Here is a 17,206-nt window from a genome sequence, read left to right as displayed (position 1 = left end):
AACAATCATCGAACATTGCAAAATTTACAGACTAAAAAATAAAACGTATATATATGTATACACATAGAGACATATATTCTTTTTAGAATAACAATCTAAAAAGAATATATGTCTCTATGTGTATACATATATATACGTTTTATTTTCACAGTTTTTTAATACATCTTGGAAAAAGGGTATAAAGACTAATAACTTAATATCTGTTTGTGAAACCTTTGCGACCAACTAAGGGCACGAATTTCCCATAAACAAAATGGCCGCAGAAGCCTCCTCTAAGATATAACACTGTTTAAGCCGCCTCTGGTGGGTATTTAAAACTGTCCCCTAACGATAGAAACAATATAAATAGGAGGAACTGTTTTATGACAATAAGAACAAATTCATTAATATAAGGCTGCTCCGTGGTATGCTATAAATTCCTAATATAATGTGATGTGCTGGGAGTTACTGATCCAAAATGAGGCTTGGAAAGTCCGTGGACTGAAACAGAGACACTCTAAAATGAGGCTTGTAACGTCTACTATCCAATAGAGGAAAAAGGGGGGCGGATACTAACATTGCGCCGCATACCCGGAAGTACCTCTACCATCAGGCACTCTGTCCAAACGAGGCTTGGAGAGCAAAACAACATGCCGCACATCCGGAAGTAACTCCGATATTAAGCATACTGTGAAAACGAGGCTTGCAACACACGCCACCCATTGGAGGTAACAAAGGGGGCGTATACTAACACCGGGCTCCGTACCCGGAAGTAACATTAAACATAAGCACAAACAGCTGAAAACACCCTATTTAAGGCGAACCCTGTAGCTTACACTCCAGCTCAAAATCTGAGGAAGCCGCCGAGTCCCAACGGAGGCGGGGAAACGCGTCATTGAGCAAATATATTTCTTTCATCTCTCCACAATACTGGACGTTCCACTATCCACCACTGCGCAGCTGTTTTCAACTCAGCGAATATAACATCCCTGGTGGGGAAGAGCCCGGGCTCCCTACTATATAAAAAGCCAGGACTACTACTTCTACTGACCGGCTTACCAGCTAAAGGTACAGGGTGGACGTCCCTACATTTTTAATTTTTATAAAAAAATTTTAAAGTACTATTTTTTGTCTTTTTTTTGTCTGGCCAGATGTAATCGAAGAATCCTCTATCTGAGTGAAGCTCCAAATAAACACTCTCCCATTTTCCACTATACTGGGACAGATATTGAGGTCCTGGTTCCAAAAATATCCAGGCGTGATACTTAGGTCTTTTTAATATTTAATATTTGATGTTATATATTTATGTTTTAGATGTACACACGTATAATATAATATTATAATTAGAGTTATACTGTGTTCTACCACTGGCCAGTGAGTTTCTACATAATAAATTTATATTTTCTATATATGGTTTCTAGCGCGTCGTAAATATTGGTTTCTTTTTCTGGTACAGGACAGGACAGGTGAGGGGGAGGTGAACAGCATGTTGGTGCATACCAGTGCTAGAAGCACCACTGGTGCTCACTTACCTACTGTAGTGTGGTATGCCCCAAAATTTTCCAGGACAGCCCACTGCAGTAGCGCAGCTGAGCCCAGAAATTTTCCATGCATACCAATAAAGTGTTTAAAAAAACAGAGACAATGCAACTAAAATAAGAAAAATTTGGTGATGTGTTTTAAACAACATATCTTTCATGCACTCCGAGTTCGTTGAATGTGCAAAAACTAGAATAGAAAAAAGCCTATACGTTGAGGTTCAAGCTTTATCGGCGTTATCTTACACAGCACCGCTTGAATTTTATATTGCGGCCAGAGGTGAACACTACTAAAATCTAAACAACATTCTGCAGTACGTGATGTGTAAGAACTTATGAACTGATAACACAGAAATGGCCAAACGGCTCGAGTTTAACATTTCTCAGAATGATTTTCAATGTTTATAAACACAGTTTATAACTTGTAAGCATATATATATATATATATATATATATATATATATATATATATATATATATATATAACTATTAAAAGAGGATTTACAAGGGGTGTACCAGGGGGCATGGAAAGGTGCATAAAAGGGGAGCGGTTGGGGCGTGGTACCTGTTACTTTTGGGTTTGACGGAACATGGTTCTGAATCTACTTTCAACCAATCATCTCCTAATTGTCATTTTTCAAACCCAACCTGTAATATTGCAGTTACGCATGGATTGGCAGGTTGTTTTTCACTCTCCAATTATCTGTTTTTAGCTTGATACATTGGGTCCTTTGTCTCTCTCTTTAGCAGATGACACTGAATGAGGGTTTTCCTTTATAACGTAGTCAAATATATTTATCATCAACTTTCTATTAGTGAGATTCTTAAAGGAAAGCAAAGAAATGTCCACAATATTTCCATATAAAATATAACAATATAACAAATGTATTAATATTGGACTCGCATAGATAAGAATAATGTAAGCATACAATGCATTTACCACTTAGTGGGTTCTTGCTGGAATAGAAGGACTGAGGGAGAATGATGGTGAAATTGCTGCTATAATGTAATATTTGTCATATTCTCCCCATAGATGCAGAAACCTGTGTGAGATGTGCTGATAATGAATGGCCTAATGACGGAAGGAACACATGCATTGCCAAGGCACAGGACTTTCTGTCATATGAAATGGACGCTGTAGCCTCAGTTTTCTCTGTCACAGCCGGATTATTCTCTGCTGTAATTATCTTCATAATTGGAGTCTTTACTGTATTTTGGAACAATCATATTGTCAGAGCCAACAACCGGGGCCTTAGCTTTCTTCTCCTCATCTTTCTCATGCTGAGCTTACTCTCCGTATTCCTTTTCCTTGGCCGTCCGGTACATATAACCTGCATGCTGCGCCAAATCTCCTTTGGAATCACATTTACTATTGTGGTGTCCTCAGTCCTGGCTAAGACTATCATGGTGTGCATCGCTTTTAAGGCCACAAGACCTGGAAGCTACTGGAGACAATGGATGGGAGTCACACTGCCAAATGCTTTAGTGCTGATCTGCTCATCTGTCCAGGTCCTGAATGGCGCTATCTGGTTGTCAGTCTTTCCTCCATTCCAAGAGTATAACATGGACACATACCCTGGGACTATACTTATCCAATGTAATGAGGGTTCCGTGTTATCTTTATATTTCATGTTGGGTTACTTGGGACTCCTGGCAGCTCTGAGCTTTGTTCTGGCTTTCATGGTGAGGACATTACCTGACATCTATAATGAGGCCAAGTACATCACCTTCAGCATGCTGATGTTCTGCAGTGTGTGGGTCTGTGCCATCCCGGCCTATCTGAGCAGTAAGGGGAAACACATGGTCACTGTAGAGGTGTTTGCTATATTAGCTTCATGTATTGGGGTTCTGGGATGTATATTTTTCCCCAAATGCTACAATATACTGATGAGACCTGAGAGGAACAGAAGAGAGATTCTGTGTGTGGGGACAAAAGGCTTTTCATAATATGACCTCACCACCCACAGAAGATGCATCATTACCATTACCATTGATTCTGATAGGTAGCCTGAAGTCAGTGGGGCAGATGCAGGGATGAATGCACGGCACAAATGTTGTGTTGTCTCCCCATTTATAGAGCAGGGATAAACACACAGAGTAGTAGGCGTCTTAGATTTATCTCATTTATGGGTGAGGGGTATAGAGTAACTGGGTGATATCAGGTCACTCTCATTTATTACAGAGCAGGACATACAACTTACTCACAGCCGGCATCTCACGCTGCATGCCATATTTAGGCTAGACATATGAGGACACATTTGTATGTTATTTCTAGATATTTGGCAAAATATAATGATAGTGATTCCATCTGTATATCACACATGTAATAGGGACCAAGCCAGAAAGTACTTGCACATTTTAAAATACAGCATAACCCTGGGCTCTTTGAGCCAGTCCTGGCACCTAAATATAGGGGCAAAATTGTTGGGGTACTTTTTATGCAATGACCCCAAACAGAAACATTAACACTGTGGCTGGTCAGCCCTGGACGGGGTACTGCACTGATGTAATGATAAAATATATAAGATATATATCCAAAAAAGATTAGAATTATCCAATTAATTATTGCAACATGGATGAATACACTCACACGAATAATTTAGAATTGATCAATGGTATATCACATTTATTATAAAGATATTTTATATATATATAAAATACACAATATATTCCAGGTGTCCACCTAGGAAAAAAACATACACAAAACTAATATTGACATCACTTTGAATACATATATATATATATATATATATATATATATATATATATATAAAAAAAAATGGAATAATAAAATATTGGGATAAATGCGTGTATATTTCTTTAAGACTTAAAGTGCTCCCAGTCCAGCATCCACGGCCTGCTAACTTATACGGTCAAATGCAAATATAACCACAAGTATTGAAGCTGTGGGTAATACATTTAGTGTCTCTGGATATTATTTTTCAATTAGTTGAATATATAGCAGCAATCCAAAAACAAAGTAACCCTGTTTGGGGTATTAGATGGAGTATTAGATTCTGTATGCGCAAATTTAGCACTTCTCTCACCTGCGCTTTTGTGGGCTCGATGGACTTGGAGTGAGTCACAGCTGGAGTGTCCCTCCGGTTGGTGTGGGTGAGTGGGGAGTTGGACCCTGGATGTTATGGCTGGTCACTGCTCAACCCACCTTGCCCAAGCCTGTTTGGATATGCAGTGGGTGGCATCTCTCTCACCGGCGCAGCCAACTGCCGGCTCTCACCCTGGAGTTCTCCGCTGGTGCTTGTTGTTACTCCCTTCGGCTGGTAGGCGTCTGCTCAGTATGGGATGCTCTCTCCTGTGTAGCTTTGGTGAGCGCTGAGAGGTACAGGTCAGATGTGCTGGAAATCAGGGAGACACTTGCTGGGCTTCCACTAACGCGTTTCGCCCTAACAGAGGGCTTTTTCAAAGAGTCCTCACACTGCAGGAGGCTGGAGTGCTTTTTATGGGAAGGAGAAATCCAGAGCTGGGGATTTGGGGAGCACCTGAGACCCAGGTTTATCCAGAGAACCAAGGGCCTTCCAGGGATTAAAATAACTTTCCTACAGGCGTTCAAAATCACCATGATCTGGTAAACCCCCACCCATAATATTAAGGAGACCTTACAAATCAGTCCAATTTTTATTATTGTGTGTAAAAAATATTTTATTGTAATTTGAGTGTTTTTGTATTAATAAATTTGTTACCCCTGGCAATATTACACTATTTGTTTCTCCATCTCTCTCATGTCCCCATCTTTTATATTGTTGGAGAGCCTCTCTGTGAGGTGAAGACAAATATAATAAGGGAAGTAACATTTATTTTTCACCCACGTATTTTTTTCACCTTTATAATACGGTCACCTACTCACTCGGAAGGTTTTAGCGCACAAAGTCACTTACCATTGCTATAAACTTATTATGTTCAGTTACTAGGGAAGTAACTATAAGTGACTAGTGCTGCAGACACTTAGATTCAGCGCCACAGAGTATAGACTCAAAAACAACAGTATACAATTATCATTTTGAATCAGAACTTATTTTTTTATCCTACTTTAATTTCTTGATTGTACTTCTATGTACAGTTATATTTATTTTCACGATTTATTGAGTAAATTGTACACTTTAACATGGCAAATCTTTATCTCAGTGTTTTTCTTCCACTTCTTACACTCCAAACCTTATCAATACACCCATTGATGATTGCAATGGCTGGATCGGTGGTTTGGCCCGGCGGGTGTAGGGAAGAATTTGGCCCATTGCACCTGCTCCCAGTGGTGCATTGCAGTCCAGGTAGTGTGCCTCACGTCATGACTTCATGTGGCCAGCACCGTGGACCTGCTCCCACACTCAGGGGCTGCCCCACTGTTTGGTAGAGACGGCCAGTGCATGTGCTTTACAGATCTCCAGACCTCAGAGACTGCTGCAGGCAGGATCGGTGAGGGGAGCGGCAGTGGCAGGGAGCAGTGAATTTTTTATTAATTATGGCGCGGTAAGTAACGCCCACCCCGGACCCCACACACTCAGCTCCTGTAGTTACACACCCTAGAAACTGTACCATTGAAAGTATAGAAATGGAGGTGGCCACGTCTCTTTCTGATTTTGTATCGATTTCTGACCCTCAGATGTTGGAGGGTATGTCATAGGTGCTAAATCTCAGGAGTGGATATGGAATTCATCAACACATACAAGTTGTCAACTCAGGAGCGTTGTGTTTCAAACAACAACACCACACCTGATCTCATTGCCATCATTGAGTATTAATGCAAACACATTCTAACATTATGGTGGAATCTTTAACAAATTACAATCTTAGGTCTTTGGCACAGCATACTGTAAGATGACATTTTTCAGCAATTTTATAAATAAAAAAATCAAGGTTTTCCCGGGCAACACCGGGAGGGTCAGCTAGTGAATAATAAATGTAAATGTTATTTGACATAAAGTACAGTGTGTATTGTATCAATATATTGATGAACAAATTGACATTAGAAATCTAACTAATACTTGTTGACCAGTGCTCAGGCCCTGTCATACATATGGTGTGATATATGGGTACTGTGTGCGTACTGCAACAGACAAGTCTGTGAGCCAGTAGTGGGAATAAAATGTATTTATTGAAAACGGTGCATGAAATGACTGTACTGGTAAGATCTGTGTTGCAGCAGCTGTTGATAGCCGGGGCAGGGCTAAAGGACACAGCGGGCTGGTGGCACAGTCACCTGTAGGTGTTTATAGGGGTTGTTGGTCACTCCCCCTTAGTGGGTGGTGGCCACTAAGGGGAATTGACCAACAACCCCTATAAACATGGCTCACCAGCAACACCATGTATTCTTGAGAAAGGCCCCACAAGGGCAGAAACGCATTGGATCACACACCACAGCATCATCCTCCAAGTCTCCTCCCATCCGGGAGTCGAGCCCACCCTGCTCCACCAACCAGCTCACACTTCCGACTACGCGATCCCCGCAAAACCCGGAAGTGCGGCTGCTTGCTGTAGAAGCGGCGTGGATCGACAGCCGTCGTCCTCCCCTGAAGCAGATGCCGGTAAAGTCTCCATGCCGTGGACAACGCCGAAGGACCCTCCAGGCGGGAGAAGAACCAGCGGGTATCAGGTACGTGCACGGTGCACCGCCGGAGGTGCTTGGGACGCCAGCCTTCGATGACACCCTGTCACCTTCCTTGACCCAGGACTGTCCTCCCCCTTCGTGGGCATCCAGTGTTTCCACTCCTCCATTCCAGTCTGGGACTATCTGGGCACCGCCCAACCCAGAACTACCAGACTGTTCTTCCCTTACCCCCCATTGCACCCACCCACCACCACCCCCCCTCCTCACCCAGACTGTGCATTTCCCTACAGGTGACTGTGCCACCAGCCCGCTGTGTCCTTTAGCCCTGCCCCGGATATCAACAGCTGCTGCAACACAGATCTTACCAGTACAGTCATTTTGTGCACCGTTTTCAATAAATACATTTTATTCCCACTACTGGCTCACAGACTTGTCTGTTGCAGTACGCACACAGTACCCATATATCACATCATATGTATGACATGGCCTGAGCGCTGGTCACCAAGTATTAGCTATAATTCTTTGAGTTGGGACCCCCGGCAGAGCTGCCAAGAGAAATCCTCGGCCCGGTACAACAACTTCCCTGGGCATGGAGGGGTGGTGACCACAGCATGTTGGAGGCGTGTTTAGAACATGAGAAGAACCCACTCACAGGAGCACGGCATACATCCCAGTAGCTGGGTCATAAATATTGCCTTTTAGATTGCTGTATAGCTTATATAGCTATATATCTTGTATAAAACCACATACATGTATATATTTTTAATTTGAGAGCTAACTCATTAGGAGACACCCTTAAAATCCCTTAGTATGGAACTACAAGGTTCAGCATACCCTAAAATACTAATCCCATACCCTCCTTACTATGGGGTGAATGTATTGGTTATTAGAACTGATAAACAACCACACTATTAATTAGTCAAATTGTATAAACATGACAAAGAGAACTATTACATTCTCTAACAATTACAGTGTTAAGGGGCAGAGACACGGAGCGATGTTATGCTATTTTCTGGAAAGTAAGCACAGGTCTCTCCGTGTGTATTCCCCAAGTGATAGCGATGCACAGTTCCGCACATCGCTATCACGTGCTTACTAAGGCAGTGCATGCAGTCACAATCTAGTCAAAGTGACTGCAAATCTCTCTGTGTGTACAGAAGGAGAGATACTGATTACAATCTCTCATTCTGAACCACTATACTGCCTTAGCAAAATTGCTTAGTACAAATCTCTCATGGGAGATCTGGACACCAGGACATTGGCTACCCTAAATAACTTAGCAAAATTGCTTAGCACACATCTCTATGCGTGTATGCCCCTTTAGAAATAGATACTCATTTTGGAAGATTTCCCTACATTTAGATAAGATTTGCACTAATACCTGTACCAAAAAAATTGTAAATTACATTTTTACCTGTAGTCCTCACGTTCACTCACTCTGCTACTGCATCCAGTCACATGCACAACTCATGTGGAAAAAACTGTTGTACTGGAGGGAAAAAATAATGTCAATGTCCAATATTCCACTCCGAATCCTCATGTGTTCTTTAAACTTCATTAAATACAAAAATGTTCACAAAAATAATGTATTTAGAACAACTGTCACCTCACTGCTGTATCCAGTGTCCGTATCTTTCACTCATGCTGCTAACTGCATCCATAATCACATCCAGTATGGCTATGGAGGGAGCTTTTTACTGGAGAAAAAAAAGGTTTCAATATCCAACATTATTATTATTACATTTTATTTATAAGGCACCACAAGTGGTTGGCAGCACCGAACATAGGTTACATAATTAGAGCACAGACACAGGATACCCAGGACTACACATAACAGTAACTAAAGGACTAAAACAGAGCACAGGATACACACTGCAAGATCATTCCCTCCAATCTGACTGGTTGGAATAAAAATCCGGCAATCCCTGTGAGCAAATGAAAACCTACCGCCCCTTCCTAAACATGGAAAATAGACAAAAAAGTCATTCAACCAAACCAGTTAAATCAATCAATACGAGAAAACCAAAATGTATTTTCTGCAAAAACAAAAAATGTGCGCACGCGGCCTGTTAGGGAAGGGTTTTCAATGTCAGCTCCAGCCATGATCAAGCTGGTTGTATCGTAGACACCTAGTAAATCCCTGGCTACTCAGAGCTTGCGATCTGTGGTGACCAGTGAAAAAAATCATTCCATAGTGAGAGTCTCACAAATGGATTTACTGTAGACATTTTTGCTCAGCTGTGAGTAGATTAGCAGCAGTACACATCTATTCACACAACATGCACATTAATTCACAAGGTGGGATTTCACTATAGTGGAGCGGCTTTTACCTGATTATCCCCATATTATTGCCTCAGGAGTCACATGGCATTTGAAATGGCTGAGAGCTGCTGGAGGGGTGGGGGAAGTTTGCTGCGCTGCACTCCACTCTCATACACTCGCAGTTGCAGCGGTGGAGGGCTGGGGGACACCGGAGAGCTGAAAGGGGCAGGCCTTTCAGCAGCAGCAGGAAGAGTTGCAGATAGCAAAGTACTGTCAGTGCAGTGTGTGTGTGTGTGGGGGGGGGGGGGGGGTTGTGGAAGGGCGCACATTACCACACAAAATAAGGGCAGGGTGCATTTACAAGTTAGATAAATGCACAGGATGTGGCATAGAATCCTAGTGCACCCACAAGGCCACAATAACATATTGAATTAAAGTGTGTTTTTATTTAAAAAATCCTTCTATTTGGACACAACCATTGAATTAATTTTCTATACACCAAGGTCCTGTAGTTTATAGTCAGCACCATTTGGAGCACGTATGCCTTGACATAAATGTCCTAGAGGCACTCAAATGTCAGCTTATTGTACGGTGGTTTGCATTAAAAATTTAGCAAAAAGGAAACCTGGATTGATGCCGTTCTTATCCAAGATATATATATATATATATATATATATATATATATATATATAATAAATAGAAAAGACGAGACTGGCACTCCTGGGACTTGTGAAAGAAATCTGTATTCGAGAATATACAAAGACCAACGTTTCGGGGCTTCTGCCCCGAAACGTTGGTCTTTGTATATTCTCGAATACAGATTTCTTTCACAAGTCCCAGGAGTGCCAGTCTCGTCTTTTCTATTTATTGTCCATTCAACTGTACGGGCACCCGGGCAGTCGCGCAGGAGGGGTGAGTGCCGGACCGCAACCCAGCTATATATATATATATATATATATATATATATATTATATAATCAGAGCTCAGACCTCTGATTATCTGTGGTAATGTCCAGGGCCAGCTGGTTATTCACAACCAAGCTGATACTCACTTGGCTTCCTCTGTCTGCTTCAAAGACAGGGAACTGTTTGTGACGCGGTCCGGTGAAATTTGCGTCAGTGGCCATTTGAAACCTCTGTCTCTTGCTAGTCTCCCTACGATTGATAACAGAGTCCACATCATGATCCAACACATTATCAAAGTAAAAGTTCCGGACGCAGTCTACCTCCTGCTAACTCAGTAGCCACGGCAGATGAACTCTCATGTAAAGATTCGCCACCATGATGCTCTGTATCATCCTCCATTCGGTCACCAACAACGGTCTTGCCTGTGAGCCTCATTAGTTCCAACTGGTAATAAAACAAGAGAAGGGAGGGGAACAGAGATTGCACTCACTGTGTGACTTTTAAAATGATAGTAAAGCTCTGAGTTCTGATTCTGGTGAAGTGGGTGTTTCTCACAGTATTCTACCCACACTCACTTAAATTCTTATGAAGAAAATAAATTCTCAATCCCAACGCTTGCCACCAAATGTCATGGACCCACCGGTCACTCCTACAGATACGTCAATCTGAACAGCACCAGCCGTGACTGGGGGTTCACTTTGGACACACAGATCATCTTTATACGGTCACTGCCACCAATGCAAGACTTGAAGGGGCGCTTGCATTCACCCCAGACACACAACACAATGTATAACAAGGCTTGTAGCGAAATCCGCACTCTGGGGTAAATCCTATGAACACAGATTCAGCACTAGAAATATTAATTATTTATTTCCAATAATACTTCAGAGCTTTATTTACAAAAAATGGTTGCAAAGATGATAAAATATATTTTAAAATTACACACAGAAGAATGCAACTCAATCAAAATAAAAAAGAAATGAAAACTGCAGAACCTTATTTTACATACAAGTACTGGTTCTGTTGTGGGGGATTGCACACGAACACCGGGTTGCTTCCAGCCTGCTTGCTGATCCCCAAGAAGTACTTAGGCTATGTGGAGTAGAATGCAGTTATAACTGAAGATTCCCTCATCCCTCCCACCCTCCAGAGTTTTAACCAGTTTCATGCTGGACACTAATGAATTTACCTAAATAACTGATCCTTTATACATGAATGGAAGATTCCACACTACTGTATATAACCATTGGCCTGATACATTTCTCATTGGCAGCATTGTCATGGTGTATAACCATTGGTCTAATACATTTCTCATTGGCAGCAATGTCATGGTGTATAACCATTGGCCAAATACATTTCTCATTGGCAGCATTGTCATGGTGTAAAAACCATTGGCCCAATACATTTCTCATTGGCAGCAATGTCATGGTGTATAACCATTGGCCCAATACATTTCTCATTGGCAGCAATGTCATGGTGTATAACCATTGGCCCAATACATTTCTCATTGGCAGCAATGTCATGGTGTATAACCATTGGCCTGATACATTTCTCATTGGCAGCAATGTCATGGTGTATAACCATTGGCCTGATACATTTCTCATTGGCAGCAATGTCATGGTGTATAACCATTGGCCTGATACATTTCTCATTGGCAGCAATGTCATGGTGTATAACCATTGGCCCAATAAATTTCTTACTGGTACCATTGTCATGGATGTATAACCATTGGCCCAATACATTTCTCATTGGCAGCATTGTCATGGTGTATAACCATTGGCCCAATACATTTCTTACTGGTACCATTGTCATGGTGTATAACCATTGGCTCGATACATTTCTCATTGGCAGCAATGTCATGGTGTATAACCATTGGCCTGATACATTTCTCATTGGCAGCAATGTCATGGTGTATATCCATTGGCCCAATACATTTCTCACTGGCAGCATTGTCATGGTGTATAACCATTGGCCCAATACATTTCTCACTGGCAGCATTGTCATAGTGTATAAGCATTGGCCCAATTAATTTCTCATTGGCAGCAATGTCATGGTGTATAACCATTGGCCCAATACATTTCTCACTGGCAAAAAAAGGGGGGAGGTGATCAGTGCGCTACTATCTGCAGCTGGTACTAGGACTTGTCAGGTCCTCAAAACGTATAGGAAAAAAAGGGGTGTGTGTACCAGCGCGGGCTGAAAAGAATATAATAAGCAAAAATTTGCAGAACGGTATCCTTTACAATATAAAATTTATTAAAGATAAAATTTAAAAAGCTGTAATAGCATATGAAATTTTGCAAGTCATAAAAGGGGGTTACAATGTTGTATAAAAATGTAAACCTGTGGACATTCAATTCTCAGCACAATTTATAGTTTAGAGTATAGCATGTAATTTGCATATTACCACACTGACATCTGAAGGTGTAGTCCCATAATAGCAGGTGACCAGGTGGCCAATGGCGATCCCAAAACAGAGTCCAGATGGAGAATTAGGTGTCTCTGATGGGAAAGATGGTAGAACCTGGAGGATATGATGATTTCCGTGTCTGCCTCGGATAATGAGTCCGGATGGGATGGTGCAATGCACAAGTAGATGTCCTGGTTGGTGTGGATAAACTCAGGTTGTAGCGGTGTGCTGGAGGTAGAATGGTCCACTTGATAAAAAGGCTCAACGCGTTTCCCTGGGCCAAAACACCCAGCTTCTTCAGGAGCAGGATATAACTGAGTCCTTATGCTGGGCTGTATAAATACCCCAGTAGTGATTGCTGAAGTGATTACAGCTGTACATTTGTGAAAGTGAATATAGGATACCGTTCATAATAATAATAAAATAATGTCATACTAGAAGGCAGAACTGACTTAATTCTTAATACATGAATGTGAACATCTAAAATTATGTATAGAAAGCACTTTAAATTCATTTTTCTTATTTTATTATCACTGAATGCACGTCATGCGACCTGTCATGTGACCTGTCATGTGACCTGTCATGTGACCTGTCATGTGACCTGTGTGTCATACCCGGAAGTCCCAGTGAAGATTTTTTTTTTTTTTTTTTTTGCACAAGTGTCTACTAGTATTCATTTTATCAAAGGCCGGTCACATGCACGCTCTGTGCCAATCGGGGCTTGCTGCGTGGTGTATAGGGTGTGTATAAGCATTCATTCAATCAATGAAACTAATTGTCAGATACAGAATGGACAAAGTCTATGCTATAGAAAAAGAAATAGAACTGTTGAAAAAATCCATGGATATCCATAAAAATGAGGAAGGCTTCAATGAGAAGGACAAAACAATTAATGAAAGAGTCATAAGATATGAAAAAGAAACTCTAATGATAAAACAAAAAAAGTTTCAGAGAGACTCTTATGACTATGAAAATGATCAAGTACGATCATATAGAACCAAAAATAGGTCATACTCCAAAAACAGATCACGCTCTAGAAATAGGAGAACTAATAATCCCAATGTACAAAAATATCCGAGAAGGGACTATAACCAATCTAACAACAGAGACCAACATAAAAAGAATATAAGTAGAGATAGCAATTATGAGATTCCAGTAACGAATAGATATTCACCACTAGATCATCCATCCAATGGATCTACTCCATCAGAGGGAAATAGAGAGAATACACATAAAGAAAAGCCAATTATGAATAGAAGTGATGAATCCCATCACCACCATTTTTTAGGGGCAAGACCCAAAAACACTCGCTGGAATATTCCAGCATACCAACAAAGAGGGACCCCAAAAAGAAGAAGAGAACCAAGCCCAGAGGAAGACGAGGGGGGAAACTCATACAAAAGAAATTACAGATAAACCAGAATAAAAATAAAACCTTAATCAATGACAAAAAATATGTTTACAATTTATCAGATAAACAACTAAACAGCAATGAATTGTCGGTTTTGTCAAAGGGGCTAAAGTTCTCTCCAACATCGGGTCCTAATATTTTCGATCTATATGTGGACCTCAATAGATATATTCGTACTTTATGCCGCAAGAGATTTTTTGCCAAAAAACATCTGGACAAAACTGAAGATAGTTCAGTGCCAATAATCCTTGACTCTACCGACAACGCATTGCTGACAATATTAGAAGACTTATGGGAATCTAACAATACAGATAATACCCAACCATACAAAAAAATCTTTGATTTACAAACATCACAAAATATTTTTAAAAATAAGTCAGAATTTTTCCCTATTTCTGCCAAAAGCAGCAGTATTGAATCCTTTTATAAGATAACCTTAGAAGATTTTAAGAATCTTTGTTCCAACTCTCAAAAAACTATTCCTCCTTCGAATTTATCCAAACAGGAAAAAATAGCCCTAAAAAAACTTACCGAAAATAAAGATTTGATAATAAAAGAGGCAGATAAGGGAGGTGGAGTGGTGGTCATGAATAGAGCAGATTATATTAGCGAAGCCGACAGGCAACTAAAAGATAAAGAATTTTACAACATCATCTCGCATGACCCCACTACCACCTTCCAATCTGACCTCAAAACATTACTAACCATGGCTTTACAAGAGGGAGTCATTTCCAGAGAAGAATACACTTTCTTATTTTCCAAATTTCCCACCACCCCCACTTTCTATTTCCTTCCCAAAATCCACAAATCACTCACTGCACCTCCTGGACGCCCCATTATTTCTGGTATTAATTCTCTTACTTCCAATCTATCCTTTTACGTTGATCACTTTTTACAGCCATATGTTATGCAACTGAGGTCATACATCAGAGACACAACAGACCTTTTAACCAAAATCCAAAATATTGTCTGGAAACCCACCTATGCCTTCATGACCCTAGATGTCAGTGCACTATATACCAACATACCGCACGACCTAGGGTGCAAAGTGATAGAAAAAAGACTATCACAGGCCGATGTTGACCTCAGTTGCAAACATAGGATGTTTATAATTGATTCCATTAAATTCATACTCACCCATAATTATTTTCTTTTCTCGGATCAATACTTTCTTCAGGTGAATGGGACGGCCATGGGGACCAGGTTTGCGCCCAGCTACGCCAACCTATACATGGGGGAGGTCGAGGACACCCATGTGTGGGGCGGCGGCTGGGGTGACAGCCTGGTCTTCTATGGCCGTTACATAGATGATCTTTTTATTGTTTGGGATGGGGACCTTCACTCTGCTTCACAATTTGTCACTCACATTAATAATAATCAGTTTAATTTAACCTTTACCCACACTTTTGACACTCACACCATTAATTTTCTGGACCTGACTCTCCATTCCAATAATGACCATATAGTATCCCAAAATTATATCAAACCAGTCAACACTAATTCGTACCTACATTACACCAGCGCACATTATTTACCTTGGAAGAGGAACATTCCAAAGAGTCAATTTATGCGTCTCAAACGCAATTGCACGTGTAACCATACATTTGAACAACAGGCTGATGACCTTAAACAATCGTTCAGAGATAGGGGTTATCCTAATACACTGATTGAGGCATCCTTAGAGGAAGTCCAAAAAATGAACAGACAAGAACTCCTCGTCAAAAGAGCCCCCCAAATACAACAATCCAAAGAGATTGATAACATAACCTTCATCTGCAAATTTAACAACCAAGCCCCCAAAATTAAGAAAATAATATCCCAAAATTATAGGATACTACAACAGGATAAAATCCTTAACGAAATTCTCCCCAAAAACCCTAGGGTGGTCTATAGGAAAAATAGGTCACTCAAGTCATTATTGGCACCTAGCCATCTTAATACATTACAAAAAACCACCACAGGAACAGATGGAACCAGCTGGCTAACAAATAAACCGAAAGGTTTCTTTAAATGCGGAAAGGGTCGGTGCACGATGTGCCAACATATCCCGCGAAGGGTCAATACAATTAACTTACCCATCACAGGTGAACAATGTAACCTAAAATCATTTATGAATTGTAATTCCAATTACATTATTTACTTACTTCAATGTGGATGCAATCTCCCATACATCGGACGTACGATCAGGCCCCTCCACGTCCGATTTATGGAACACAGACGCAATATTATCAATCAAAATAATTTACACAGTGTTTCTCGACACTTTTCAAAAAGCCACAACCATGATCCTTCCTCTTTAACAATAGTGGGCCTCGAACTTATTGAAAGAACACAAAGAGGAGGTGACCGATTTAACAAACTTTGTAAACGGGAAGTGTACTGGATGCTGAAGTTTAACTCCATGCACCCAGATGGGTTGAATGAAAGTATGGAGTTGAATTCAATAATCCAATGACATCTGCATCATCGTGTATAACCCCTTGTTTATATATAACATTCATAGCCTCTCTACACCAGTATAATGAATTTGGTTCTTATTTCCCCCAACCCTCCCTTCATTAAAATTCTCTCTATTACCATTATATTGTACATTAATTAATATTATTGTTATAAATAATTATTAAAATATATTCTCTTGCTCCCTTTTCTGTTGGGGTGAATGTCTCTTTGGTCGGGACCTCCAAGACTGCCCCAGCCTTTGCGTCTAATCACGACTGGACTGGGACAGTGGCGGTCCATGACTGTGAGACATCCATCCCACAACTAATTTGACACATTGTTAAATGTCCATCATGACCAATACGATGGATAAGACTCATCATATCGTTTTTGCAAAAAACACATTATCTCCTATTTTGAAGAAACGCAATAGAAGATTAAACTTTACTCTTGTTATAAATTAACATCTGGTCTCTATGACGATGAGACAATGTTCCTAATACTATTTACGTGATCCTGAACATATTCTATGAGATTGACCCAGGATTGGTTACTGATACACATGTGACTGAATGATGATTTTTAACACTGTTTACAAACAATCCCTACGTGGTGAATAACTACCTAGAAATGAACCACGGCCATTGGTTCAAAGTGTATGTTCCTAACGAATAAGACAGGGACCTTCCGTGTGACCTG

Source organism: Crinia signifera, chromosome 1, assembly GCF_055691185.1.
Source record: "Crinia signifera chromosome 1, ASM5569118v1, whole genome shotgun sequence".
In the NCBI taxonomy this organism is placed as follows: Eukaryota; Metazoa; Chordata; class Amphibia; order Anura; family Myobatrachidae; genus Crinia; species Crinia signifera.
This window is presented reverse-complemented; position numbering follows the sequence as displayed.